Below are 26,438 nucleotides of genomic sequence, written 5' to 3'. Positions count from 1 at the left end.
GCTTTGAGACATACCTAAACTGTGACAAAGTACTAATCCTACTGGGCGATTTCAATTGCGTCTGTCAGGCTACCGATCGTGCAAGAAGTTCGTTTGTGAGAGATAGGAGTGCTGATGTCTTGAACGAATTGGTCCATGGCCATAATTTAAAAGATATTGGAAGTGTTTTCACCAATGGCCCTTGTACACGGTATACCCATTTTCAAGGCAATAGCCATGCCCGATTGGACAGAGTGTATGTGTCGGCAGAACTTTTTTCACTATGCACATTGTATGATGTCAGACCTGTGGCTTTCAGTGACCACGCCCTAGTGATTACAACCTTTGGCAGGCAGCAAAGCAAAAAGCGGTTTAATTGACATTTATGGAAAATAAATAATAAGTTGTTGGAGGACGATGGATTCGCTAAGGAAGTAAAGCAAGAACTAGAGAAGCTAATTACAGCGCAACCGTCGAACTTCGCTGCAGAGTGGGAGGAGTTTAAGCAAAGGGTAAAAATAAGAGCGATTGAAAAAGGTACGCAGTTGAAATATGCCGAGAAACAAAAGGAAGCAGAGCTTCGTGAACAGCTTGAATACCTCACGTGTATAGAAAGCGCACAACCAGGCACATGCTTTAATGAAATCAGGGATGTCAAAGCCCAGCTGGAAAAAATGGATACCGATAAGTATACTGCGGCAGTTATTCGGGCGCGAACTGAGCAGCTATGGGCAGGGGAAACACCAACAAAACGAGCGATATCCGATGAAAAACGATGCTCGTGCCGAAAGCAAATACGACAAATAAACACTGGGGCAGGAGTTTCGGCAGACAGTGGCGTAATCAAGGAAACAATCTGTGATCACTTCAAAGATATGCTGGGTCATTCGCGGAAAGGGGCTTCCACGGCGAATTTCTACCACTTGTGCCGAAACTTGACGAAGAAATCAAAATACGGCTCGAACAGACGATTTCCTTGCAAGAAATAGAGGACGCGATAGATGCATTGCCAACCGGTAAAGCTCCTGGTCCCGACGGCCTGGGAGCAGCTTTCTACAAAGCTTTCTAAACTGCAATAGCCCAGATACTGCAAGTCATTGTCGTTGAAAGTTATGAGAAAAAACGTGTTCCGCTGTCCTTCACAACTTCGCACATAGTGCTCATTCCTAAAACCGATGATGCTGAAAAGCTCCTGATGGTGGAGTCTTATCGCCCGATAAGCCTCACAAACGTCGACTACAAGATTTTCATGAAGGTGTTGGCGAAGAAACTGCAGAGTGTTATAACATCGATTGTAGGCACGCACCAAACGTGTGGCATAAAAGGTCGAAGTATCGCTACGAACATACACGTGGCGCGGTCCATACTAGAATGCTGTGACTCTTTTGATGACCGAGTGGCGATGATACAACTAGATCTGGCAAAAGCCTTTGACCGGGTGTCTCATGACGTCCTGTTTGCCGTACTAGAGCATGCGAATGTTGGCCGAATAATAACAGAAGGTGTTAGAATGGCATACGCAAACTGTACGACTCAGATTGTTGTGAACGGCGAACTCACTGGCAGCCTGCAAGTGCGATCTTCTGTAAGACAGGGTTGTCCCCTGTCGCCATTGCTGTTCGCGGCGTACCTTGAGCCACTTTGCTTGGCCATCCGGAATAATGAATGCATAACGTGTTTCAGGCTGCAATCAGCGCACGTAAAAATCTTGGCTTATGCTGATGACATCACTGTATTTTGTGCAAATACAGAAAGTATTTCTGAGGTAACGAACGTAGCGCACAAATTTTGTAGCTGCACTGGAGCCCAGATCAACTGGGAAAAAAGCAACGGGTTCTGGCACGCTGACTGGGACGTCACGCCTGAACACTATTCTCGGATGCGCTGGTCCACCACTCCAGCGTTGTATTTAGGAGTACCCCTTGACAGTTACCGGGACCCAGATCCGTACTGGCTTGACCAAGCATCGAGGACCAAGGAAAGAAGTGATGCATGGCAAGGGAGACAGTTATCGATGTTTTCGCGTGCCATTATCTGCAACCTGTTCCTTACTGCTAAAGTGTGGTATGTGATGAATGTGCTCAGTGCTTCCCGGGCAAGCATTCAAAAACTTCATCGTGTATTTGCGGTTTTTATTTGGGCTTCGACCTGGGAAAGGACGAGTCGAACAAACTTGTTTCTTTCTGTGAAGAAAGGTGGGCTTGGCCTGGCACATTTATTTTGAGACAAGTTGTCTCGCGTTTCATGCACCTACGGGATGAAAATGTCTTCCTCCGGACCGTAATGCAAGTACGGCTTTGTCGACTTCTTCCTGACCTTCTTGTAAGTTCGGTACATGTAAATGGTTGGTTTGGTTTGGTTTATAGGGTTTAACGTCCCAAAGCAACTCAGGCTATGAGGGACGCCGTAGTGGAAGGCTCCGGAAATTTAGACCACCTGGGGTTCTTTAACGTGCACTGACATCGCACAGCACACGGGCCTCTAGAATTTCGCCTCCATCGAAATTCGATCGCCGCGGCCGGGATCGAACCCGCATCTTTCGGGCCGGCAGCCGAGCGCCATAACCGCTGAGCCACCGCGGCGGCCCAAAGTACATGTAAATGGTGCGATAAGAGGGTACCTTAACGAAGTTGTGCTCGCGTACAGAATGCTGCATGTTCGGTTTTCCATGGAGCATTTGTGTAATGTCAAGAAAAAAAAATTGTACGAGGACTTAGTGGACACAATGCTTCCTCTGCCGATATATCGTTTGCCACACATTGCAGGCCCAGGAGCTGATGTACTTAAAAGAGTTAAGAAGATGCCAATATTGCCAGCGATCAAATCCTTTTTCTTTAAACTCCACACTAATACCTTATCAGTGAAAACGTGGATGCACGATAAATGTCTTTTCGTCACTTGGTCAACAAACTGTTTCCTGTGCCACAAACCGGAAACCATTGAACATGTGTTTTTGGTCGGTTGGGATCCCTTTTTTTTTCTGGGATGTCCTTCAGAGAACTTTAAAGAAAGACCTACCATTAGATGCATATGGCATAAGATTTCTACCTTTTCACAAAACAGATGATTTTCCATTTGATGCAGTAATGCTCCTGGGTCTTCACAGCTTGTGGAAAACCAGAATGGAGTTTAACAATGCAGATGAACAAGTGAAACCTGTACGGGAACATTTCATTCAAAATGTTGTGCGATTTAGGGAGGCGTATAAGGCCCTCCCTGAACAGCCAAAATGGATCGATGTGCTTGATGATTTGGCAAGACTGAAAAAATTTTAACATGCCGTGTCAGGCAAAGGCCTGCCGACACGTTTTAATCGTTCATCTTGTGTGTTTTGAATGTCAAAGTCGGCAGTAAAAAAAAGTGTCCTGTCAGGATGGCCGAGCGGCCCAAGGCGCTGCGTTCAGGTAGCAGTCCGGTCTTCCGTGCGTGGATTCGAATCCCACTTCTGACTTCACTTTTTGTTTTTCTTTTTATGCGCACAAGACGAAAAAGGAAGGTTTAACTCTGCACCGATTTCCCTCCACCGGTGTTCTGTCAGGATGGCCGAGCAGTCCAAGTCAGGTCGCAGGCTGCGTTCAGGTCGCAGTCCGGTCTTCCGGGCGTGGGTTCGAATCCCACTTCTGACATTACTTTTTCTTTTTATGCGCACAAGACGGAAAAGGAAGGTTTAACTCTGCACCGATTTCTCTCCACCGGTGTTCTGTCAGGATGGCCGAGCGGTCTCATCATTCTACTTCCGGCCACCGAGCGTGACGGACGCAGGATCATGAGCTCCGGCGGAGCGGCGACAGCGGCCCTTGCTGGCCGCGGAAACAGGATCGAGGGAAACGACGATACGGACTATCAGGTTATCTTGCCACAGCTGCCTACCGGACGTGTGGTTTTAAACACACTTTTTCTGCACGGCGATGTTCGTGTTAGGCCATTTCGGGTCGAGGATTTTCGTGATGCGCTGGTCCAGGCTGGTACGCTCCCTGACGTGGTGGCTTTGGGGGCGTACCAAATCAACCACGTACTGTGACTTTCAAGACCGCTGAAGGAGCCAAGAGGCTTCTCGCCTTCAAGGAACTCAAAGTGAAAGGACGGCGATGTCTTATCATCGATCCGGAAGACCAACAAGTCAAGCTACGGCTCCACTGGATGCTGGAAGGCGTGGCCGACGAAGACTTCCGGACGGCTTTTGCTGCGTTCGGGAAGGTAACAGAAGTTACACGGGAACGGTGGCGCGTCCAAGGCGTCCACTACAAGGGGTCTACAACACGAACTGTGCTCCTAAAACTGAAACCTGGTTTTAAGGTCGACGATCTGCCTCACCAGATACGTGTCGCCGGGGAGCTGGCCCTTGTTGTGGCGCCGGGGCGACCGATGCAGTGCTTGCGCTGTCATGGCACGGGCCACGTTCGGCTAGAGTGTAAAGTGCCCCGGTGTTCGAAATGCAGGCGTTACGGCCACGCCGACAGCGACTGCGTCCGCACATACGCAGTGGCAACCGGGCTGGCAATGGGAGTCGACACGACGGAGCATATTATGGACGTCGCCGAGACAGAAGAGGCGGCAAAGGGAACCGACGTGACGACGAAACCGGCGGTGACGACGCAGTCTTCGGGGCACCAGAGCGGCGACGGAAACACGGCCAGCGGCGGTGGGAAGGAACCGGGGACGCTAATTCCTGCTGGGACAAATGAAGGATCATCTAGCGACGGGACCAGTCATCCGGCTAAAAATGTCGACCAACCACCGACCAGCGAGGAACAGATGGACCAGAGCGGCGCCCGTGTGACGACCATCGCCGCCCCAGCCAAGCGACCTCACGACCCGACCGACAACGAAGGGGACAAGCCCGCAGATGGCGGCGTTGAGGAGCCGCCAGCGAAAACAGGCCAGTCCAGGCGACCAACACTCAGGCCAACGCCCAACCTTGCGGCAGGCAAGCGGGTCGCCGAGAAGGCGCCTCCATTGCTTCCGCAGCAAAACCAGGCATCCACTCCTGACGGCTCCGGTGGTGGCAACGGCGTCTAGCTTCGGGCTAGACGTGAAAGGTGAGCACGGTGCTCTCGGCGTCTTCACACGTTTTTAAATATGGCTTCTGCAACCTCCTTGACTTTTGCAACGCTCAATGTCAGAGGTTTTGCCGCTAAGAGGAAGCAGAACCAAGTGCACCGCATGTTAACAGATCATAATATCGATCTGCTTGCTATTCAGGAAACGAAAGTGGGAGGGGAACAAGACACCGAGAGCATCGTGGAACGTTTTACGTCAAGATTCTATGCGGTCGTGAGCCATGCCGTCGGCACATCTGCCGGATGCATTGTGTTTATAAAAAAGCTGCCTAGCCTCGAGGTGCAGGCGTACACATCGTGCCCTTCGGGTCGTTGTGTAGTAGTGGATTTTGATTTCGCCTGCTCTGAATGGCGACTAATTTGCGTTTACGCACCTAACGTGGGCGAGGATAGGGTAGCTTTTTTTGTGAGCATTCAGCGTTTTTTACGCACAGAAAAACACCTGATATTGTTGGGAGATTTTAATTGTGTCTTGAGCGCGGCTGACAAAACCAGCACGCGGTCCCACCGCGATGAAAGCACCGAACTTCTCCGTCGCTTGATCGATAAGTTTGCATTGGAGGAAGTGACTGAATGTGTGGTATACAAGCGCGGCATGATGTTCACGCACTTCCAACGAAGTAGCCATGCCCGCCTTGATAGAATATTTGTATCGGTCGACCTGTCGCCAAAGTGTCACAGCTACGATGTTGTTCCTGCAACTTTCTCGGACAACTGCTTGGTGAAATGTAGTATAGGCGCGGTAAAACGTAAAAACTCTTTCCAGTCGGACCTCTGGATATTCAACAATAAGCTTCTGGAAGACGAAATTTTCACCGGGTTTGCAGCACAGGAAATTAACAAAATAACCGTTAAAGGCAATCGGGCAGCTGGAGAAGAATGGGAAAGTTGCAAACAGCAGATAAAAGTGTATGCAATAGAAAGGGCCAGCTGCATACGTTTTCAAGAAAGGTTAAGCGAGGCGCATTTGAAGTCCTTACTGGACAAGTTATTAGCTCAGGAATGCAAGGCACCGGGTTTTTTCAGTGAACACGTCCGAAAAACCAAACAAAAGCTAGAAACGATAGAGGAAGAGCGATATCGCGGCGCACTTGTGCGCGCGAGAGCTGAGCAATTCGCCGCGAGCGAAACACCCACAAAACGGGCGTTAGGAATGGAAACGGCGCACGCTCGGCGAAACCATGTCGCGGAAATTCAATGGGGCGGTGCCACTGCATCTGACGATGATAGCATTGCAAGGGCTTTTTTTGATTACTGTCAAGCGCTCTTCGCTTCGAGGCATGTTGACATGGGAAGATTTAAGGAGATATTTTTAGGGGCCATGCCACGTATTGATGACGTAGACAAAATAAGTTTAGAGCTGCAAATTAGCGAACAAGAAGTGGAACAGGCTATTGATAAATTAAACTCGGAAAAGTCACCGGGGCCCGACGGCCTGAGCGCGGCTTTTTATAAAGCTTTCAAGAAGGAACTAAGACCGCTCCTCTCAGTGGTATTTAATGAAGCGTATGAGTTGCATGATCTGCCTGCATCATATGCATCCTCGCATACTGTGCTCACACCAAAAACCGACCAAACAGAAAAACTCAGACAGGTAACATCGTACAGGCCCATAGCCCTTACAAATGTAGACTACAAAATTTATATGAAGGTTCTTGCAGGCAGGCTACAGACCGCAATGCATAAAATAGTCGGACCTCACCAAACGTGTGGGATCAAGGGGCGTTCCATTGTTGAGAATATTCACAGGGCTAGGTGCGTGCTCGAGTGTTGATACGCAATATATGCTCGGGTCGCAGTTCTTCAGATTGACCTTGAGAAGGCGTTTGACTGTGTGGCGCACGAATTGCTGCTTTGCATTCTACATTACATTAACGTTGGTTCTGTTATCAGAGAGGGTGTGGCCATGGCTTACCGTAACTGCACTACGAAGTTAATAGTAAACAAGACCTTGGGGGCCCCCATTAGTGTGCAGAGATCGGTACGCCAGGGCTGTCCCCTCAGCCCCCTGCTGTTTTGTATTTATATAGAAACCCTCTGCCTAAACATTATAGGAAATGAGGCTATTCATGGTTTTCGTGTACAGGCATCAGAAGTGAAGCCCTTAGCATACGCAGATGACGTTGCTGTTTTCTGCGTTAACCAAGATAGCATAAACAGGACAATCGAAGCAGTAAAGGGTTTCAGTGAGGTCACCAGAAGTTTGGTGAATTGGGGCAAGTGCCTGGGATTCTGGCACGGAGAATGGCTGTCAACTCCAGCTGTTTTCGCCACCGTTTCTTGGGTGACAACACCCGTGAAATACCTAGGTGTTCCACTCGAATTTTACAGGGACACTGAGCCTTTTTGGAAAACACAGGCTGAAGAAACGCGTGAGAAAGCAGAAAAATGGAAAAGTGCTAATTTGTCTGTATTTGCAAGAGCAACTGCGTGCAATTTGTTTTTGATAAGCAAGCTCTGGTACGTGATGCAAGTACTCCACTGCTCACGGTTAAATATGCAAAAGCTGCACCGTATTTTCGCTGTCTTCATATGGGCCTCAAAATGGGAGAGGTGCAGCCGGACAAATTTGTTCTGGAGCATCAAGGCAGGGGGACTTGGTCTGGGGCACTTGTTCATACGGCAGATAGTAAATAGATTTTTGTTTCTTCGAGACGTTAAAGATTCCTTTCCACGTACCGTATGCCAAGTCAGGCTCGGGCGTGCTGTGCCAGATTTCATTGTTGGAACGGAGACTATGACTGGAGGTATTTTTGGTTTTCTTAAAGAGGTTGTGTTTAGCGTCAGGTTTTTGACGGCGAGATTTTCAAAAAATTATTTAAGTGGTGTTCAGCGGAAAACATTGTACAAGGATGTATGTGACGTGTTATTGCCGGAGCCAATGTACAGGGCAATATGCTTCGGAGGCCCAGGCAGAGGTGTCCTGAAACGGGTGAAAAAAATGCAGGTACCACCGGGAACAAAAAAATTCTTCTTCAAGCTTCACACCGGGACTCTGTCTGTAAAATCTTTCCAAGAAAAAAAGGGTTTTTACCTTCCTTGGGGATCCCACTGCCTTATATGTAAACAACCAGAAACAATCGACCACGTTTTCTTGCACTGTTGGGAAGGGGTATATTTTTGGGACGTCCTTCAAAGGACCATCAAAAAAGAATTACCATTGGATCCGTATGGAATCCGATTCCTGCCTACCGCAAAAGAAGATGGCATGCCGTTGGATTTAGTAATGCTCGCGAGCCTCCATAGCATATGGCGCTCCCGAATGGCTGCAGGATTTCATTGTGACCCGGATGCGCGGCCTGCGCTATTGAATTTCCTTTAGATAATGCACAAGTTCATCGAGGTGCTGAAAACAAGCATCTCCCACTGAGTGGCTTTCAAAGCTCGAACCTTTGACGGAACTCAGGGAAATTTAAACTGACAAGGCCTGGCCCTCTGGGGGCTGTAGGCTACCTTTTTGTAGTTTGGGTGTCTACCCGTGTATGCTTTTTGTTGTATTTTGTCGAAGCCCGGCAATAAAAAAAAAGTCAGGATGGCCGAGCGGTCCAAGGCGCTGCGTTCAGGTCGCAGTCCGGTCTTCCGGGCGTGGGTTCGAATACCACTTCTGACATCAGTTTTTATTTTTATACACACAAGACGAAAAAGGAAGGTTTTACTCTGCACCGATTTGTATGCGCTCGTGTCCTGTCAAAATGGCCGAGCGGTCTAAGGCGCTGCGTTCAGGTCGCAGTCCGGTCTTCCGGGCGTGGGTTCGAATCCCACTTCTGACATCAGTTTTCATTTTTATACACACAAGACGAAAGAGGAAGGTTTTACTCTGCACCGATTTGTATGCGCTCGTGTCCTGTCAGGATGGCCGAGCGGTCCAAGGCGCTGCGTTCAGGTCGCAGTCCGGTCTTCCGGGCGTGGGTTCGAATCCCACTTCTGACATCAGTTTTCATTTTTATACACACAAGACGAAAGAGGAAGGTTTTACTCTGCACCGATTTGTATGCGCTCGTGTCCTGTCAGGATGGCCGAGCGGTCCAAGGCGCTGCGTTCAGGTCGCAGTCCGGTCTTCCGGGCGTAGGTTCGAATCCCACTTCTGACATCAGTTTTTATTTTTATACACACAAGACGAAAAAGGAAGGTTTTACTCTGCACCGATTTGTATGCGCTCGTGTCCTGTCAGGATGGCCGAGCGGTCCAAGGCGCTGCGTTCAGGTCGCAGTCCGGTCTTCCGGGTGTGGGTTCGAATCCCACTTCTGATATCAGTTTTTATTTTTATACGCACAAGACGAAAAAGGAAGGTTTTACTCTGCACCGATTTGTATGCGCTCTTGTCCTGTCAGGATGGCCGAGCGGTCCAAGGCGCTGCGTTCAGGTCGCAGTCCGGTCTTCCGGGCGTGGGTTCGAATCCCACTTCTGACATCAGTTTTTATTTTTATACACACAAGACGAAAAAGGAAGGTTTTACTCTGCACCGATTTGTATGCGCTCGTGTCCTGTCAGGAGGGGATTCTGCTTCCGGCTGCGCTAGCGAACGGACGCGTTATCATGAGCTCCGTCGGAGCGGCGTCAGCGGCCCAGCAGGGCCGCGGAAACAGGTCTTTTGGTGCTTTTTCTTCGACAGGTGCTGAATACCAGGTAGTTCTACCGAGTTTGCCTACAGGGCGTTTCGTTGCCAACACAGTTTTTTTTTGCACTGTGATATCAGGGCACGCCCATACCGGGTGGAAGATTTCCGCGATGTTCTGGCTGAGTTATCGCTCCTGCCGGAAGTAATCGCCATCGGAGCCTACAGGATGAGCCACGTGTGGGCGGTTACGTTTAAGGATGAAGACGCCGTGAAAAAAATTGTGAGTGCTGAGCTGGCTGTGAAAAAGTGCCGGTGTCTCGTCATCGACCCAGCTAACCAAGACGTGCGCATGAAAGTCCACTGGCTTTTGCACATGCAGTGTTCCTGACGACGACGTGAAGCTCGCCTTTGCGGCATTTGGCAAGGTAACTGACGTTGCCCGCGAGCGGTGGCGAGTGCAGGGTATGGCAGACAAAGGCTCCGCTACAAGGCTCGTCACCCTGAAGCTGAAACCGGGAGTGAAGCTCGACGACATTCCCCACCAGGTGAGCGTCGCCGGTGAGCTGGCTCTCGTGGTCGTGCCGGGCAGGGCTCCGCTCTGCCTTCGCTGCCGTGGCACGGGCCACATACGCCGGGAGTGCCGCATACCGCGGTGCGGTGCTTGTCGACGGTTCGGCCACGAGGACAGCCAGTGCGAGCGTACCTACGCAAAAGTCACCGCGTCCGTTAACACTCAGGACGCTTCAGCCTTGCTCATGGACGCGGCGGATATGGAAGAGATGTCTGCCGCTACGACTGCGACAGCGGCGGGCGAGACGAATGCCGTGGAGACATCGGACAGGACAAAATTGTTGCTGAGGAGGGCGTAACCATACGTGAACCAGCGTCTCGCCAGGACGCAGGGCCGAGGTCGGAGGGCGAGGTGAAATCCCCAGTCGCTACTGGGGCTCCTTCCATTCCTCCTGACCTTGTGAGCATGGACATGTCTTCCGGGGAGGCTAACCTGCGGCGGGAAAGCGCCCGCACGACGACGGTGAGAGCACGGCGCTTCAACAGGACGGCAATGGCGGAGACGAGCCGCCGTCCAAAGCCGCAGGTATGAGGCGGCCGACCTTGAAGCCGCGGCCGAACACTTCGTCCGAAACACGGCAGGCGGGGAAACCGCCTCCGTAGTTTCATGCCTAGAGCCCGTTCTGGGGTCTGGGGATTTTTTTTTTAGGCGTGGCGCGAAGGCAGACACCATAAAATAAGGCGTTTTTTTTTCTCGATATGGCTCTCATTTTAACTAAAGCACTGCGTGTAGCCACTTTAAACGTGCGAGGCCTTGCAGCAAGAAGGCGACAATGCCAGCTCAGTCGCCTTCTTCTAGACAACGATCTGCACGTAGTTGCAATACAAGAAATTAATATTGAAAGCCAAGAAGCTACAGAACGTATGGTGTCCGTTTTCCGTACGCACTTTGAAGTATGTGTGTGTCATTCTGTAGGTGCCTCTGGCGGCTGCGTACTTTTTCTTCGCAATAATTTCGGTATTACGGTGGAGTCACTTTTCTCGTGTGATAGCGGCCGTCTTCTTGTCGTTGATTTTTTGTACTCTGGCGTTGAGTTCCGAGTTATTTGTGTGTATGCACAAAATGCGGAGTCCGAGCGAAGAGTGTTTTTTGACCGCTTTGAGACATACCTAAACTGTGACAAAGTACTAATCCTACTGGGCGATTTCAACTGCGTCTGTCAGGCTACCGATCGTGCAAGAAGTTCGTTTGTGAGAGATAGGAGTGCTGATGTCTTGAACGAATTGGTCCATGGCCATAATTTAGAAGATATTGGAAGTGTTTTCACCAATGGCCCTTGTACACGGTATACCCATTTTCAGGGCAATAGCCATGCCCGATTGGACAGAGTGTATGTGTCGGCAGAACTTTTTTCACTATGCACATTGTATAATGTCAGACCTGTGGCTTTCAGTGACCACGCCCTAGTGATTACAACCTTTGGCAGGCAGCAAAGCAAAAACCGGTTTAATTGGCATTTATGGAAATTAAATAATAAGTTGTTGGAGGACGAAGGATTCGCTAAGGAAGTAAAGCAAGAACTAGAGAAGCTAATTACAGCGCAACCGTCGAACTTCGCTGCAGAGTGGGAGGAGTTTAAGCAAAGGGTAAAAATAAGAGCGTTCGAAAAAGGTACGCAGTTGAAATATGCCGAGAAACAAAAGGAAGCAGAGCTTCGTGAACAGCTTGAATACCTCACGTGTATAGAAAGCGCACAACCAGGCACATGCTTTAATGAAATCTGGGATGTCAAAGCCCAGCTGGAAAAAATGGACGCCGATAAGTATACTGCGGCAGTTATTCGGGCTCGAACTGAGCAGCTATGGGCAGGGGAAACACCAACAAAACGAGCGATATCCGATGAAAAACGATACTCGTGCCGAAAGCAAATACGACAAATAAACACTGGGGCAGGGGTTTCGGCAGACAGTGGCGTAATCAAGGAAACAACCTGTGATCACTTCAAAGATATGCTGGGTCATTCGCGGGAAGCGGAAAGGGGCTTCCACTGCGAATTTCTACCACTTATGCCGAAACTTGACGAAGAAATCAAAATACGGCTCGAACAGACGATTTCCTTGCAAGAAATAGAGGACGCGATAGATGCATTGCCAACCGGTAAAGCTCCTGGTCCCGACGGCCTGGGAGCAGCTTTCTACAAAGCTTTCTAAACTGCAATAGCCCAGATACTGCAAGTCATTGTCGTTGAAAGTTTGAGAAAAAACGTGTTCCGCTGTCGTCCACAACTTCGCACATAGTGCTCATTCCTAAAACCGATGATGCTGAAAAGCTCCTGATGGTGGGGTTTATCGCTCGATAAGCCTCACAAACGTCGACTACAAGATTTTCATGAAGGTGTTGGCGAAGAGACTGCAGAGTGTTATAACATCGATTGTAGGCACGCACCAAACGTGTGGCATAAAAGGTCGAAGTATCGCTACGAACATACACGTGGCGCGGTCCATACAAGAATGCTGTGACTCTTTTGATGACCGAGTGGCGATGATACAACTAGATCTGGCAAAAGCCTTTGACCGGGTGTCTCATGACGTCCTGTTTGCCGTACTAGAGCATGGGAATGTTGGCCGAATAATAACAGGTGTTAGAATGGCATACGCAAACTGTACGACTCAGATTGTTGTGAACGGCGAACTCACTGGCAGCCTGCAAGTGCGATCTTCTGTAAGACAGGGTTGTCCCCTGTTGCCATTGCTGTTCGCGGCGTACCTTGAGCCACTTTGCTTGGCCATCCGGAATAATGAATGCATAACGGGTTTCAGACTGCAATCAGCGCACGTAAAAATCTTGGCTTATGCTGATGACATCGCTGTATTTTGTGCAAATACAGAAAGTAATTCTGAGGTAACGAACGTAGTACACAAATTTTGTAGCTGCACCGGAGCCCAGATCACTGGGGAAAAAGCAACGGGTTCTGGCACGCTGACTGGGACGTCACGCCTGAACACTATTCTCGGATGCGCTGGTCCACCACTCCAGCGTTGTATTTAGGAGTACCCCTTGACAGTTACCGGGACCCAGATCCGTACTGGCTTGACCAAGCATCGAGGGCCAAGGAAAGAAGTGATGCATGGCAAGGAAGACAGTTATCGATGTTTTCGCGTGCCATTATCTGCAACCTGTTCCTTACTGCTAAAGTGTGGTATGTGATGAATGTGCTCAGTGCTTCCCGGGCAAGCATTCAAAAACTTCATCGTGTATTTGCGGTTTTTATTTGGGCTTCGACCTGGGAAAGGACGAGTCGAACAAACTTGTTTCTTTCTGTGAAGAAAGGTGGGCTTGGCCTGGCGCATTTATTTTTTAGACAAGTTGTCTCGCGTTTCATGTACCTACGGGATGAAAACGATGTCTTCCTCCGGACCGTAATGCAAGTACGGCCTTGTCGACTTCTTCCTGACCTTCTTGTAAGTTCGGTACATGTAAATGGTGCGATAAGAGGGTACCTTAAAGAAGTTGTGCTCGCGTACAGAATGCTGCATGTTCGGTTTTCCATGGAGTATTTGTGTAATGTCAAGAAAAAAAATTGTACGTGGACTTAGTGGACACAATGCTTCCTCTGCCGATATATCGGTTGCCACACGTTGCAGGCCCAGGAGCTGATGTACTTAAAACAGTTAAGAAGATGCCAATATTGCCAGCGATCAAATCCTTTTCCTTTAAACTCCACACTAATACCTTATCAGTGAAAACGTGGATGCACGATAAAGGTCTTTTCTTCCCTTGGTCAACAAACTGTTTGCTGTGCCACAAACCGGAAACCATTGAACATGTGTTTTTGGACTGTTGGGATCCCATTTTTTTCTGGGATGTCCTTCAGGAACTTTAAAGAAAGACCTATCATTAGATGCATATGGCATAAGATTTCTACCTTTTCACAAAACAGATGATTTTCCATTTGATGCAGTAATGCTCCTGGGACTTCACAGCTTGTGGAAAACCAGAATGGAGTTTAACAATGCAGATGAACAAGTGAAACCTGTACGGGAACATTTCATTCAAAATGTTGTGCGATTTATGGAGGCGTATAAGGCCCTCCCTGAACAGCCAAAATAGATCGATGTGCTTGATGATTTGGCAAGACTGAAAAAATTTTAACATGCCGTGTCAGGCAAAGGTCTGCCGACACGTTTTAATCGTTCATCTTGTGTGTTTTGAATGTCAAAGTCTGCAATAAAATAAAAAAAAAGTCAGGATGGCCGAGCGGTCTAAGGCGCTGCGTTCAGGTCGCAGTCCAGTCTTCCGGCCGTGGGTTCAAATCCCACTTCTGACATCAGTTTTTATTTTTATACACACAAGACGAAAAAGGAAGGTTTTACTCTGCACCGATTTCTATGCACCCGTGTAATGTCAGGATTCCCGATTTAATGTACCTGGCGAAAAGCCATAAACATGTGCATTTTACGCATTTTCAAGGAAGTAGCTACGCATGGCTCGACAGAATATACGTGTCGCCAGAGTTGTCGCCTTACTGTGAGCAGTACGGCGTGAAGCAAGTGTCCTTTAGTGACCACGGCCTATTTACGGTAACTCTGGGAGGAAGGAAGCAGCGTAAAACAAAAATGAACTCGTATACGTGGAAGCTAAACTCAAGGCTTATAGAAGCGACACACTTTTAAGGAAAGTTAAGGAAAGCATGAATGCGTTTAATTATAGTGAAGCAGGATGTATTGAATCTTGGGAACGCTTTAAGCTGGAGGTGAAAATTCATGCCATTGAGCGTTCAAGCATAATAAAGTATGAGGGGAAAAAAAGAAGAAAAGCCACTGCGAGAGCTTCTGGCAAATTTAGGGCGCGAAGAGGAACAAACGCCGGGAATGTTCATGGATGATATAAAGGTCGTCAAAGTTAGGCTAGAAGCTTTAGATGCTCAGAAGTACAGAGGGGCAGCGATAAGAGCACGCACGGAAAAATGGCTTACTGGCGAAACGCCAACAAAACGCGCGCTCTCAGATGAAAAGCGATACGTACGCTCGAACGAGATCTCAGTTGTCGAATACAAAGGGCAAATCATGAGTGATCAAACTGGACTTTCGAGTGCGTTCGTGGAACATTACCGTGAGCTGTTTGCGAGCAAAGCACCAAGTGAAGAAGGGTTTCAGGAGAACTTTTTGCCACTTATGCCAATATTAGAAAGTGAGATCACAGATAAACTACAGAATGAATTAAGTATTGAGGAAATAGTGACAGCAATTGGGGACCTGAATGCCGCAAAGTCGCCGGGACCTCACGGTTTGAGTGCGGCCTTTTATAAGAGCTTTAAATATGACCTTGCCACTATGATTTATAAGCTTTTCAAGGAGTGCTTTGAGGTCGGTAGGCTGCCACCTTCGTTTAACAGTGCCCATACGGTCCTAATTCCTTAGACATGACCTAGCCAAGCTGGTAAAGGTTACAGGATATAGACCGATCACGTTAACAAACGTTGATTATAATATTCTGATGAAAGTGTTAGCTAAGCGATTGCAATACGTCATAAAGGATATTGTATAGGACCTCACCAAACGTGTGGAATAAAAGCCAGAAGCATATTTAAAAATATTCATGTAGCACGCAGCGTGCTCGAGTGCCGCGATGCTCTAAATAGGAAAGTGGCCACGGTTCAAATTGGTTTTGAAAAAGCGTTCGATCGCGTGTCTCGTGAAATACTCTACTGTTTGTTGGAACATATTGGTATTGGTTCAGTTGTTCTCAAAGGGATAAAAATGGCTTATGCTTGCTGCTCGACACGCCTTATGATAAACAAACTGTTATCTGAAAGAATTGATGTAAGGGCATTTGTTCGACAAGGATGTCCACTGTCCCCTCTCCTTTTTGCAATTTATTTGGAGCCTTTTTGTAGGATGATAACTTCGAGTGGGAACATCCGACGTTTTAGGTTGGCAGCGTGTGAGGTGAGAATACTGGCATACGCTGATGACGTAGCGCTCTTTTGTGAAGACCGCAAAAGTGTTGTAGAAGCGTTGCAAATAACTGAAAGGTTTTGCAGGCAAACTGGCAGCGCTGTTAATTTAGACAAATGTCTTGGAGTCTGGCATGGGCAATGGGACTTAGAACCAGAATTGTTCTGCGGGGTCCGATGGGCTGCAACTCCCGGAGTTTATTTAGGAGTCCCGCTGAACAAATATGGGGAGAATACCAATTACTGGAATGAAAAGCAGAAGAAATGCGTTCCAGGACGAGAGGGTGGATGGGCTGTAACCTTTCCATTTTCGCGCGTGCTACTGTATGTAACACCTTTCTTGTTGCAAGGATCATGTATTTACTCCAACTATTATATTGTGCACGAAACAACATCCAAAGGTTCCATCGAGTTTTTGCTGTTTTTATTTGGGTGTACAGTTGGGAACGATGTCGCAGAGATAATCTCTTCCGGAGGGTAAAAGTCGGAGGACTGTCTCTTATGCATCTATATGTACGGCAGGTGCATTTAAGGCTTTGTTTCTTGCGTGACCAAAATGACGCCTTCTTGCGAACATTCATACAAACCAGGCTATCTAGTGCACTTCCAGAATTCATTGTCTCTTCGTGCAATCCTCGGAGGTACACAGTGTCTCGCTTCCTGCGAGAGGTTGTCTGGTCATTCAGGTTTTTGCAAGTGCGGTTTTCTTTAGAGTATTTAGCGAGTGTAACGCCGAAGCGACTATACAAGGATCTTGTTGAGCAGTTGTTTCCACGGCCGCGGCGGTCGAATTTCGATGGAGGCGAAATTCTAGAGGCCCGTGTACTGTGCGCTGTCAGTGCACGTTAAAGAACCCCAGGTGGTCGAAATTTCCGGAGCCCTTCACTACGGCGTCTCTCATAGCCTGAGTCGCTTTGGGACGTTAAGCCCTGATAAATCAAACCAACCAGTTGTTTCCACCTCCACTATACAGAACCTTATACTGTGAAGGCCCTGGAAAAGACGTTCCCAGGCGAGTTAAGATGATGACTGTTGCGCCTGGCGTTAAAACATTCTTTTTCAAATTGCATACAGGAACTCTACCAGTAAAGACATGGCTAGAGGAAAAGGGCCTTTTCGTTCCTTGGGACTCAAACTGTCTCTTGTGTAGAAAGCCAGAGACGGTATAACACGTGTTCCTGGATTGTTGGGATGCGGTGTTCTACTGGGATGTTTTGCAAAGAACACTAAAAAAAGAGTTGCCATTGACACCGCGCGGAATTCGATACCTGACCACTGAAAGGGATGTTGCACAGTTGACCAGATTATGTTATTGGGCCTTCACAGCATTTGGAGGAGTAGAATGGCTTTTAGACATTGTGACTTGGGTGCACGATCGGTATGTGATTATTTTGTCGAACATATGTATAAATTAAGAGAAGTCCTGAAGCAGCAGGACTATGCGGATGATGTATTGAGCCTGATGGACCAACTTGTTGTAATGAAAGTTCATTAGACACGGTTGTCTGCCAAGGGGATGACAACTACGATATTTTATTGATGTGTATATTCATGCAATAAAGAAAAAAACTGTCAGGATGGCCGAGCAGTCCAAGGCGCTGCGTTCAGGTCGCAGTCCGGTCTTCCGGGCGCGGGTTCAAATCCCACTTCTGACATCAATTTTTTTCTTTTTATGCACACAAGACGAAAAGGAAGGTTTTACTGTGCACCGATTTGTATGCACCCGTGTTCTGTCAGGATGGCTGATCGTCTCTTCGAAGTTTTTGTTTGGCAGTCCTCTTGGGAGAGTGTAAGGTCGTCATGCGTTTGAGCTTGTTCGCGTCTCTTTTGCTTGTATGTTTTTTTTTTCATTTGCACCCCCGAGGCCGCGTCGCCAAGACCCCAGGCGTCTTCGGGGAAAACTTTTGTTGGTCTTTGGTTTGTGGTTCGCAGTCGCGTTCTGTACAGTTGCACCCCCGAGCCGCGTGGCCGAGAGGCCGCGTGCCTCCGCGGGCGAACTTCGGTTTGTCTTCTGTTTGTTGGTCTGAGCGGAGGCCGGGCGACACGGTCCGCGCGTTCATCACCCGGCTTTCGATGTGTTTGTTAACGCGGGTCAACTCCGACTTTGCGTAGAGAGAGCATGAGTGTGCCGGGTCTTGTTCTCGCACTGACATGGGAGGCACCATGTGTCTCCATAGACGGCGCTTCGCGCATCATTTAGGGCACGGGTCTCCGAGCGCCTTCGCCGAACCACACCCCGCGTGTTAGTTAGGTGGCAGGGTTCGCGCTTTTCTTTGCTTAACCTCGGAGCCATTGGTCGTAAATTTACGCTTCTCCGCGGGAATGGGTTTCCTGACATGGCGGAACGAGGCCCAGACGCGTCGGCGTCCCAGCCCCGTCCGTGATACATCCATTCTCAGAAATCTGGGGGAAAGTGACGTTGGGAATGTGGGAGTGCCGAAAGAATGATTGCTTTTGGGAAGAAACCCTGTGACGGCCGCGAGCTCTGAGCGGGGCGGCAGTGGAGGCCGGAGCTTGGTAGGAGACGGACTTCCTCCCGCATGCTCGCTTAGGACGACGGACTGTGCTAAGTCCAAGGGCGGCCCAGCTCAGTTATTCTGTACCTATGCCGCTGTCATCATTTTAACTGCACTGCGTTTTTATTGTTGTAATCAAGTGTATAATTAAATCAGTTTTCTCAGTTAATCCGGCCAATTCGAGAGGTTTATTTGGCGAAGCAGGAAAACGGGACCTACGAAGAAGAAGAGAGAGAAGAAAGCGAACGAGAGCAAGAAAGAAGCGAAAATCTTTACTGCCGCATCCCTCCTCTAAATTTCTATTTGCACAAGTCGGGTTTGGCGCTCTCTCCCCTTTGTGCATTTTGCCGTGAGCCAGAATCTATTGAACATTTTTGGCTGTATTGTCGCCGATTCAACTCACTGAGAAGAAGGTTGCTGGAGGAGCCCTTGCAGCATCTTGGCCTTAGTTTGAGCAGCCCGCTCTTGCTATCATTTGGCGCCACCACATTTGGGTTCAGCCACAGATCTGTTTGCACCGCTGTTCAAAATTTCCTGATAGAATCTCACCGACTGCCTTGCTAAGTGTTCCAATCTTTTCTTTTCTATCAATTATTACATTTTGACTAAATCATTATTATTTAATCTCTCTCTTTATTATTATTCTTAAAATTTTAAAATCAAAACACTCATCCCTTTTCTGTTCATGACGAAAAATTCACCGGTGTTGCGCTCCCAGGTGCTTTTCCTTTTTGTTAACTGCGTTCAGGTGAATAGCCACCCGATTCTTGGCCGATCCCCCAGTGTGGGTATGTGCCATCTTTTGATAGGCTAACAACAACAACAACAACTACTACTGGCGCACCCTGCGACAGGATCACCGTTTTCTGTCAGACTTCGGCGATCTTCAAACCTTTCGAGAACGATGACGGCCGGGCCGATGAACCGTGCCTGAGAAACGTCTCCGCCGGAAGAAGACAGTAGCAAAAGTAGTCCAGCATTGCGTCCAACGGACCGAGCCAGCGGTGCTGAGGCGTCAACGGAAAGGCAGACCAGTGCCTAGCGACCGACATCGCAGCAGCCGATCGACTCCTAGAGCAGCGGTCGACGGACGGAACAACCGGCTCTTTGTGTATCAACGGATCGACACATCAGCGCTGACGGACTAGCGTCACAGCAGCCACAGAGTTCCAGCTCAACGGATCGAGCAGCTTTGCCATGATACCACAAGAGGCACATTGGCCGCTGACGGACTAGCGGTGTACTTTCACGGTTTCCGAGACTCACATCAAGCGGAGGCAACGGAAAGCAACGAGAGCTATGAACGGCGAAGGACGGGGACTGTGCCTAAAATCGACCTGAGAGTGAGACGCAAGCGCATCAGACGCGGGTGTCGGGGACGACAGGGCATGCTACTCCTGTAGTGAGTGGTTCTTCTGCTGGTCCTCGGAACCCACTGACGCGGAATTAAGGCGTCAAGGCGAGTCACGGGCATTTTGCATGATACTGCGTAGCGGTGCAGTTGTGGCAAAAATGAGTACAGACGAGACTGAGTGTCACAGCACAGACTCGAGTATGGATCAAGTGCCGGGAACAGAAAGTGCGACGGGAGCAGCGAAGGGGGCAGGTGATGCCGCAGATTGAAATGTGGTCATGCGGCGGCTGGAGATAGAGCTGGAGTTGAGGAAAACCACGCTACTTATCGAGCGAGAAAGAACCCGGCAGTTGGAGCTGCAAACCGGTTCACCACAGGGCTCGCAGGCGGGCGGGCGGCAGACGCTCGAAGAAACATTAGCGTATTTCGCTAAACGTCTAATGAGCTTGCTGACTACCATTCCGACGGATCCAGAAGTGCCGGTATGGCTTGAGGGAGCCGAGGGCATTTTTCGCTCCTATAAGGTGCCGGACGAGGTTAAGAGCAATTTACTTTTGCCTCTAGTAAGCGCAAGAATCCCGCACCTTTTCTCAAACCTCTCTACCGAAGAGCTCGACAGCTACGATCGGGTCAAACAGACCATTCTGTCCGAGCTCCAACTGTCCCCAGGCGACTACCTCAAGCAGTTCCCTAGTGCCCTGCCAGGGCGAAACTAGACCTGGCAACACTTCGCGTCGCGCATTGAGAGCTACCATGCTTTTTACATGTCGGCGCGGGGAATTAAGACGCTCGAGGACCTGGTTTCCCTGAACGTGGCAGATCAGATGAAGCAGGCGTTGAGCACCGAGGCATACAAATATGTCAAGCGAGAGGAAGGAGACAGCTAGGCGATGCCTCACGAAATAGCGAAGCTAGTGGAGGCGTTCGAGGACTGTGAGGGTAAAGGCTCGGGAAAGAAGCAAATATTGGCGGCCAAAAGCCCCTTTGCGGCCCACCAACCAGCACCTTTTCAAAAGTCGGTCCCAGCTTCTCGGGAAAAGCCGCATGCTTCGAGGCCCTCGGCATGCTTTATTTGCAATGGCCCACATTTTGCCCGGTCGTGCCCTAAAAACCAGGGAAATGCGAACACGCAGAAGAAAAGCGTAAACAGGGTAGCTGAAGGAAAAGATAGCGCCGCTGAAAGCTACGGGGACGTAGATATAGGTACACTCGGGCAGAGGGCTACCGTGGACATTCAGTCCAGTGCGGAGCCCACGAATACGGAAGGACTGGCCTCTCTGGAGTATGTCGACTTGAGATGAGGCGAGGTGGTTCTCAGGGCGCTAATTGACACCGGCGCAGAAATAACGGTGATTAAAGAAGGCGCTATACCCAGTAACCTGATGGAGGAGGTAGGAAACGTCACGCTTGTTGCCGCATTTGGTGCTAGAGTGGTAGCGAGAATAGCTCGGGTGTCACTCAGCATAGCCGCAGGCCGTGATCGGCATGTTAGAGAGAGCGCGTCACTGCTGTGCGCCGTGACGAAGGAGCTGGCGGGCAAAGAAGCTGACTGCTTGCTCTGCGCCAAGGCTTGGCACATGCTAGAACAGGCGCGCGGCAACTCTTACGAGATCCCCGGCCAGAGAATGGAGGTGGCCGACACATGGGCCACAGATAGCTGGGGGGAGGAGGAACCTCAGTCACCGGCAAACGCCGAGGCAGACCAGACAACGGAGGAGGTACTCGTGGCCGCGAGCGAGATGTGTCCCGAGGAAACAAGAGCGCAAGAGAATGAGGCATTCCGCGATGCGCAGCGGTCGGAGGAGAGCCTGGCCGATGCCTGGCGACAGGGCAAAGCGGGCAGTCACGGGATGTTCGTGCGGAACGGGCTGCTTTATCACAACGACAAAATGCCGGCATACTCTACGAGCAGCTAGTGCTGCCGAGGGAAAGGAGAAGGGAAGTAATGATTCTGGCGCATGAGTCCCCGTGGAGAGGGCACCTCGGGAAGAGGAAAACGGCAAACAGAATTAAGATGAGCTTCTACTGGCCAGGAGTCAATGCGGATATCAACGAGCATTGTCGGACCTGTGATGGGTGCCAAATGAGGTCCGACCGCCGGACAATAGACCGAGTCCCTATCACACCACTCACGCGGCCTAGTTACCCCTTTCAGGTAGTGAACGTCGATGTGGTCGGACCGGTGAGTCCTCCATCAGCGAGGTTCAGGTCGCAGTCCAGTCTTCCGGGCGTGGGTTCGAATCCCACTTCTGACATCACTATTTCTTTTTATGCACACAAGAAGAAAAAAGCAAAGTTTTACTCAGCACAGATTTTAATGCACCCCTGTTCTGTCAGGATGGCCGACAGGACACGGGTGCACCAGAACACGGGTGCAGAGGAAGAGGAAGCCGTTCTCAACGGCTGTGTGTTGAAATGCTTCTAGTGTTGCCAATCATCCCGGCTACAGCCTACATTACAGCATCTAGATTTCGGCGACGTGTGTTTTTAAGCACGCAAGACACATCACTTTTAACATCGGCGGATTATGAGCACCTTAAATATTATTGGAACAGGAAAATTTGTTGCTCTCGGCAGCTTGAAGTATCACTGACGAGGCTGCGCTGCCGCATCCCCCCTCTAAATTTCTATTTACACAAGTCGGGTTTGGCGCTCTCTCCTCTTTGTGCATTTTGCCGTGAGCCAGAATCTATTGAACATTTTTGGCTGTATTGTCGCCGATTCAACTCACTGAGAAAAAGGTTGCTGGAGGAGCCCTTGCAGCATCTTGGCCTTAGTTTGAGCAGCCCGCTCTTGCTATCATTTGGCGCCACCACGTTTGGGTTCAGCCACAGATCTGTTTGCACCGCTGTTCAAATTTTCCTGATAGAATCTCACCGACTGCCTTGCTAAGTGTTAAAACCTTTTCTTTTCTATCAATTATTACCTTTTGACTAAATCATTAATATTTAATCCCTCTCTTTATTATTATTCTTAAAATTTTAAAATCAAAACACATCCCTTTTCTGTTCATGACGAAAAATTCACCGGTGTTGCGCTCCCACGTGCTTTTCCTTTTTGTTAACTGCGTTCAGGTGAATAGCCACCCGATTCTTGGCCGATCCCGCAGTGTGGGTATGTTCCATCTTTTGATAGGCAAACAACAACAACAACAACAGCTGGAAACAACGCATCGGCCGTTGGCCGAGGTCTCCCGACACCTGAAGTTGCCACGGACCCGTACAAAGTTGTCCTCTCTCGACAACCTACCGGTAATGTCCTCAACACCGTCTTTCTGCATGCAGACCTCAAGGGTCGCCCAAACCATGCTCCCGACTTCCGAGACGCGCTCGCGCAGATTGTGGACCTCCGTGAGATTCTGCGTATTGGTCGGTACCAAATGAGCCCCGTTAGGAAGGGTACCTGCGAGAGCAGTTCCTCAAAGCAGAAGCTTATTGACAGAGTTCTACGTCAAAGGTCTAAATTAAATGCATCATGTTTGACCCGGACACCAAAAACGTGAAGCTTAAGCTTCTTTGGCTCCCGCGCTATATGGAGCACCGGAGGATTGTGGAAGCTTTGGAGACTTTTGGAACTGTATAAACTATCGAGCGAGAGAAGTGGCGGTGCCCCGGAATGGAGCACATGGAAACAGCGAACCGTGAAATCCCGCTCATGCTCAAGGACGGGGTGTAAGCATTTACAATTCCTCACACGCTCAACGTTTTTGGGGTACAAGATTTAGTTGTGATTCCAGGCAGGCCTCCGCTGTGTCTTCGTTGTAACCGTGTGGGCCATGTACGGCGTCAGTGTCGTACGCCTCGATGCACCCAGTGCCGACGCTTTGGGCACAGAGTAGACAATTGTGTTATGAGCTATGCTGACAGGTTACGCCAATGCAACTGGGCACATGAGGATGAAGTGTCAGAGCACATTATGGATGTGCCGGATATTGTGGAAGCGACGAGTGAACTGAGTCATGAGCTCCAAACAGAAGATGGACGAAGTGCTTCTGCACCGAATAACGCCAAGGGTCCGCCTGCAAGTACGGAAAAACAGTAATACCCGTCTCCAGACCCAAAGCCACCGGACCCGGGTCTGCCCGGGTCTGCTACTTTGACTCCTGTGCTTGCTGCTCAGGAGCCACGTGCCACCCAACAATCACGAGAGCAGAACACCTCTGCTGAAGAGTCAGTGCAGGCGCTTCAGCCAGTGATTGTGCGACATGCCTTCTGCGCCGGCGATGCCCCTTCGTCGACAGAGTGCAGCAGTGTGCCGCCTGAAGTGTCAGCTTCTAGTGTGTTCGGTGCCCCGTCGGCTGTCAGTGTGGTTGCGAGTGACGTGGTCCACTCGGCTTCATGGGCCAAAGCCTTGGCTGTCTCAGAAGAGTCGATGAACAGCGCACCTTTGAGGCGTCCTGCAAATGATTAGATGCGCATCGATGGCGATGAGCAGATGGCACTTAGTGCGGTGGCATTGGGAAGGGTCACCTCAAAATGAAGGGCGATGTCTGCCCTAGAGGCCGCCGATTTGCAGGCCGGCCACCCCAGTACAGGGGACGGCCTTCAATAAGACAAGAACCAAAAATGGCGGGCGCCACAGCATTTCAAGTCGCTACCCTTAACATTAGGGGTTTGCGTAATCGTCGAAGGCAACATTAGTTACGGAATCTCTTAAAGAAATGGGGTGTGAGTGTGGCAGCCATCCAGGAAACCAAGCTGTCCTATGATTAGGAGACTGAAGCTGCTGTCGAGCCTGTTTCGTCAGAGTTCAATGTTATCGTTAGTCACTCGAGAGGCTTATCAGGTGGGTGCAAGCTATTCCTGGCCAACACAGTGGGGATTGCAGCCGTCTCGTATAGCACAGATGATGACAGGCGACTTATCTGCTGTGACCTCGCAATTTCGTGTGTACAGTGGTGAATTGTTTGTGTTTATGCCCCTGCGAAGGAGAGTGATAGAAGGCTATTTTTCCAGTCATTAGTAGACCATTTGTCCACGGATCGTAAAATTATGCTGTTGAGTGATTTCAATTGTATTTGTAGGGATGAAGACCGAGCAGTGTTAAGTAAGCGTTATGACCCTAGTGCTGCTTTACTCACTGATTTGGCATGCGAATACAACCTGGTGGATGTTGGCCAAGATAAATGACATAACATTCATTTCACTCATTTTTAGTGCTCCTCTAGTGCTCGACATGTAGGATTTGCGTTTCAGCAGACATGTTATCTAGTGTTTTTGGTCAATGGGTGTGGCCCATATTTTTCAGTGATCACTGCATGGTGTGTCTTCAGATAGGAAGGTACAGTAGGCGCATACTCCATCCTCGATGTGAGCTGTGGAAGCTGAATAGCTGCCTGCTATCTAATGAAATCTTCAAACGAGCTGTATCTACTTGCTTGAAGGATGCGTGGTCACGCGGTGATCTCTCAGTTTTGCAAAAATGGGACTTAGTTAAACAAGAAACAAAAAACATTGCTATTGAAGCTTCAGCAAGAATCGCATTTTGAAGAGGCATCACCTTCGAGAGCTCGGCCGTACTTTGGTTGAGTTACATCAGTTAGAGAGGATTAGCCCAGGTGCCTATGCAGATGATAGCACTGCCGTAAAAGCAGAGCTTCAGCAGTTTCAAACCGATATATACAAAGGGCCTTGAAAAGATCTAGGACCCGGAGATTTCTGGATGAGCAACCATCTAGTCGGGCCCTGTGTGATCAAAGGCTGACTGCTCTAGCTAAAGAAATACTGGAAATTCAGTATGATGGTTGCACAAACAGCGATGGTCCTGCTATTATTGAAGCTTTCTTTGTCGATTATCGGAAGTTGTTTGGTGGTTGGGCGGGCACAAATGTGACATCAGATTACAGTCACTTATTCGAAGCCTTGCCCCGATTTGGCGATGAGCAGCGTGCTGTTGTGGAGGGGCCTATCTCTTTGGACGAAATTAAATCTGCCATTTCTGACCTGACAGCTCAGAAATCTCCTGGGCCAGATTGCCTTACTAGCGAGTTCTATAAAACATTTTTCACTTGCCTAGCGCCTGTATAGATGAAGATTTTCCAGGCTTCTTACGATGTTGGTTTTTTTCCCCCCAATTTCTATTCTGGGCATACTATTTTGATTTCAAAAAGCGCAGATTCATGTCGTTTGAAAACAGTTGAGGGATGATGTTCCATTTCCCTGTGTAATGTAGAATCCAAACTTTTTGCAAATGTTCTTTGCAATCGTCTGCAGCTAGTTTTCGCTCAATTAATAGGCACGCATCAGGTCTGCGGTATCAGAGGCCGCAGCACCCAAATCCATATTCATATATCACGTTCAATAGTGGAGACAGTATTAGTTGAGATCGGACACGTAGCTCTAATTCAGATTGACCTTGCCAAGGCCTTTGATAAAGCTCGTCACCATTTCTTGTTTGCGGTCTTAGAGCATGCAAATATTGGAGGTGTTTTGCTTAGAGTCATAAGACTGTGCTCTAAGGAGTCCCATACAAGGCTAATTGTTAACTAAGAGCTAACCAAACCTA

At 49.1% G+C, this 26,438-nt stretch overlaps 8 non-coding genes and 1 pseudogene across 8 annotated transcripts; all 9 read left to right on the top strand.

Moving 5' to 3' along the window:
• Positions 1 to 8,565: 8,565 nt before the first annotated feature.
• On the top strand, positions 8,566 to 8,649 carry TRNAL-CAG (transfer RNA leucine (anticodon CAG)). Its single transcript has one exon. It is a non-coding gene; the product is annotated as a tRNA-Leu (tRNA).
• Positions 8,650 to 8,725: 76 nt separating this feature from the next.
• On the top strand, positions 8,726 to 8,809 carry TRNAL-CAG (transfer RNA leucine (anticodon CAG)). Its single transcript has one exon. It is a non-coding gene; the product is annotated as a tRNA-Leu (tRNA).
• A 76-nt stretch (positions 8,810 to 8,885) lies between these two features.
• On the top strand, positions 8,886 to 8,969 carry TRNAL-CAG (transfer RNA leucine (anticodon CAG)). Its single transcript has one exon. It is a non-coding gene; the product is annotated as a tRNA-Leu (tRNA).
• A 76-nt stretch (positions 8,970 to 9,045) lies between these two features.
• On the top strand, positions 9,046 to 9,129 carry TRNAL-CAG (transfer RNA leucine (anticodon CAG)). Its single transcript has one exon. It is a non-coding gene; the product is annotated as a tRNA-Leu (tRNA).
• Positions 9,130 to 9,205: 76 nt separating this feature from the next.
• Positions 9,206 to 9,289, top strand: TRNAL-CAG (transfer RNA leucine (anticodon CAG)). The gene has a single exon. It is a non-coding gene; the product is annotated as a tRNA-Leu (tRNA).
• A 76-nt stretch (positions 9,290 to 9,365) lies between these two features.
• Positions 9,366 to 9,449, top strand: TRNAL-CAG (transfer RNA leucine (anticodon CAG)). Its single transcript has one exon. It is a non-coding gene; the product is annotated as a tRNA-Leu (tRNA).
• A 374-nt stretch (positions 9,450 to 9,823) lies between these two features.
• On the top strand, positions 9,824 to 23,975 carry LOC144119885 (uncharacterized; annotated as a pseudogene).
• Positions 14,352 to 14,435, top strand: TRNAL-CAG (transfer RNA leucine (anticodon CAG)). The gene has a single exon. It is a non-coding gene; the product is annotated as a tRNA-Leu (tRNA).
• Positions 17,636 to 17,719, top strand: TRNAL-CAG (transfer RNA leucine (anticodon CAG)). The gene has a single exon. It is a non-coding gene; the product is annotated as a tRNA-Leu (tRNA).
• Positions 23,976 to 26,438: the final 2,463 nt, after the last annotated feature.

Source organism: Amblyomma americanum, chromosome 2 (genome assembly GCF_052857255.1).
Source record: "Amblyomma americanum isolate KBUSLIRL-KWMA chromosome 2, ASM5285725v1, whole genome shotgun sequence".
Lineage (NCBI taxonomy): Eukaryota > Metazoa > Arthropoda > Arachnida > Ixodida > Ixodidae > Amblyomma > Amblyomma americanum.
Note: the sequence above shows the minus strand (reverse complement) of the source record. Positions and strands in the feature narration are given on the sequence as shown.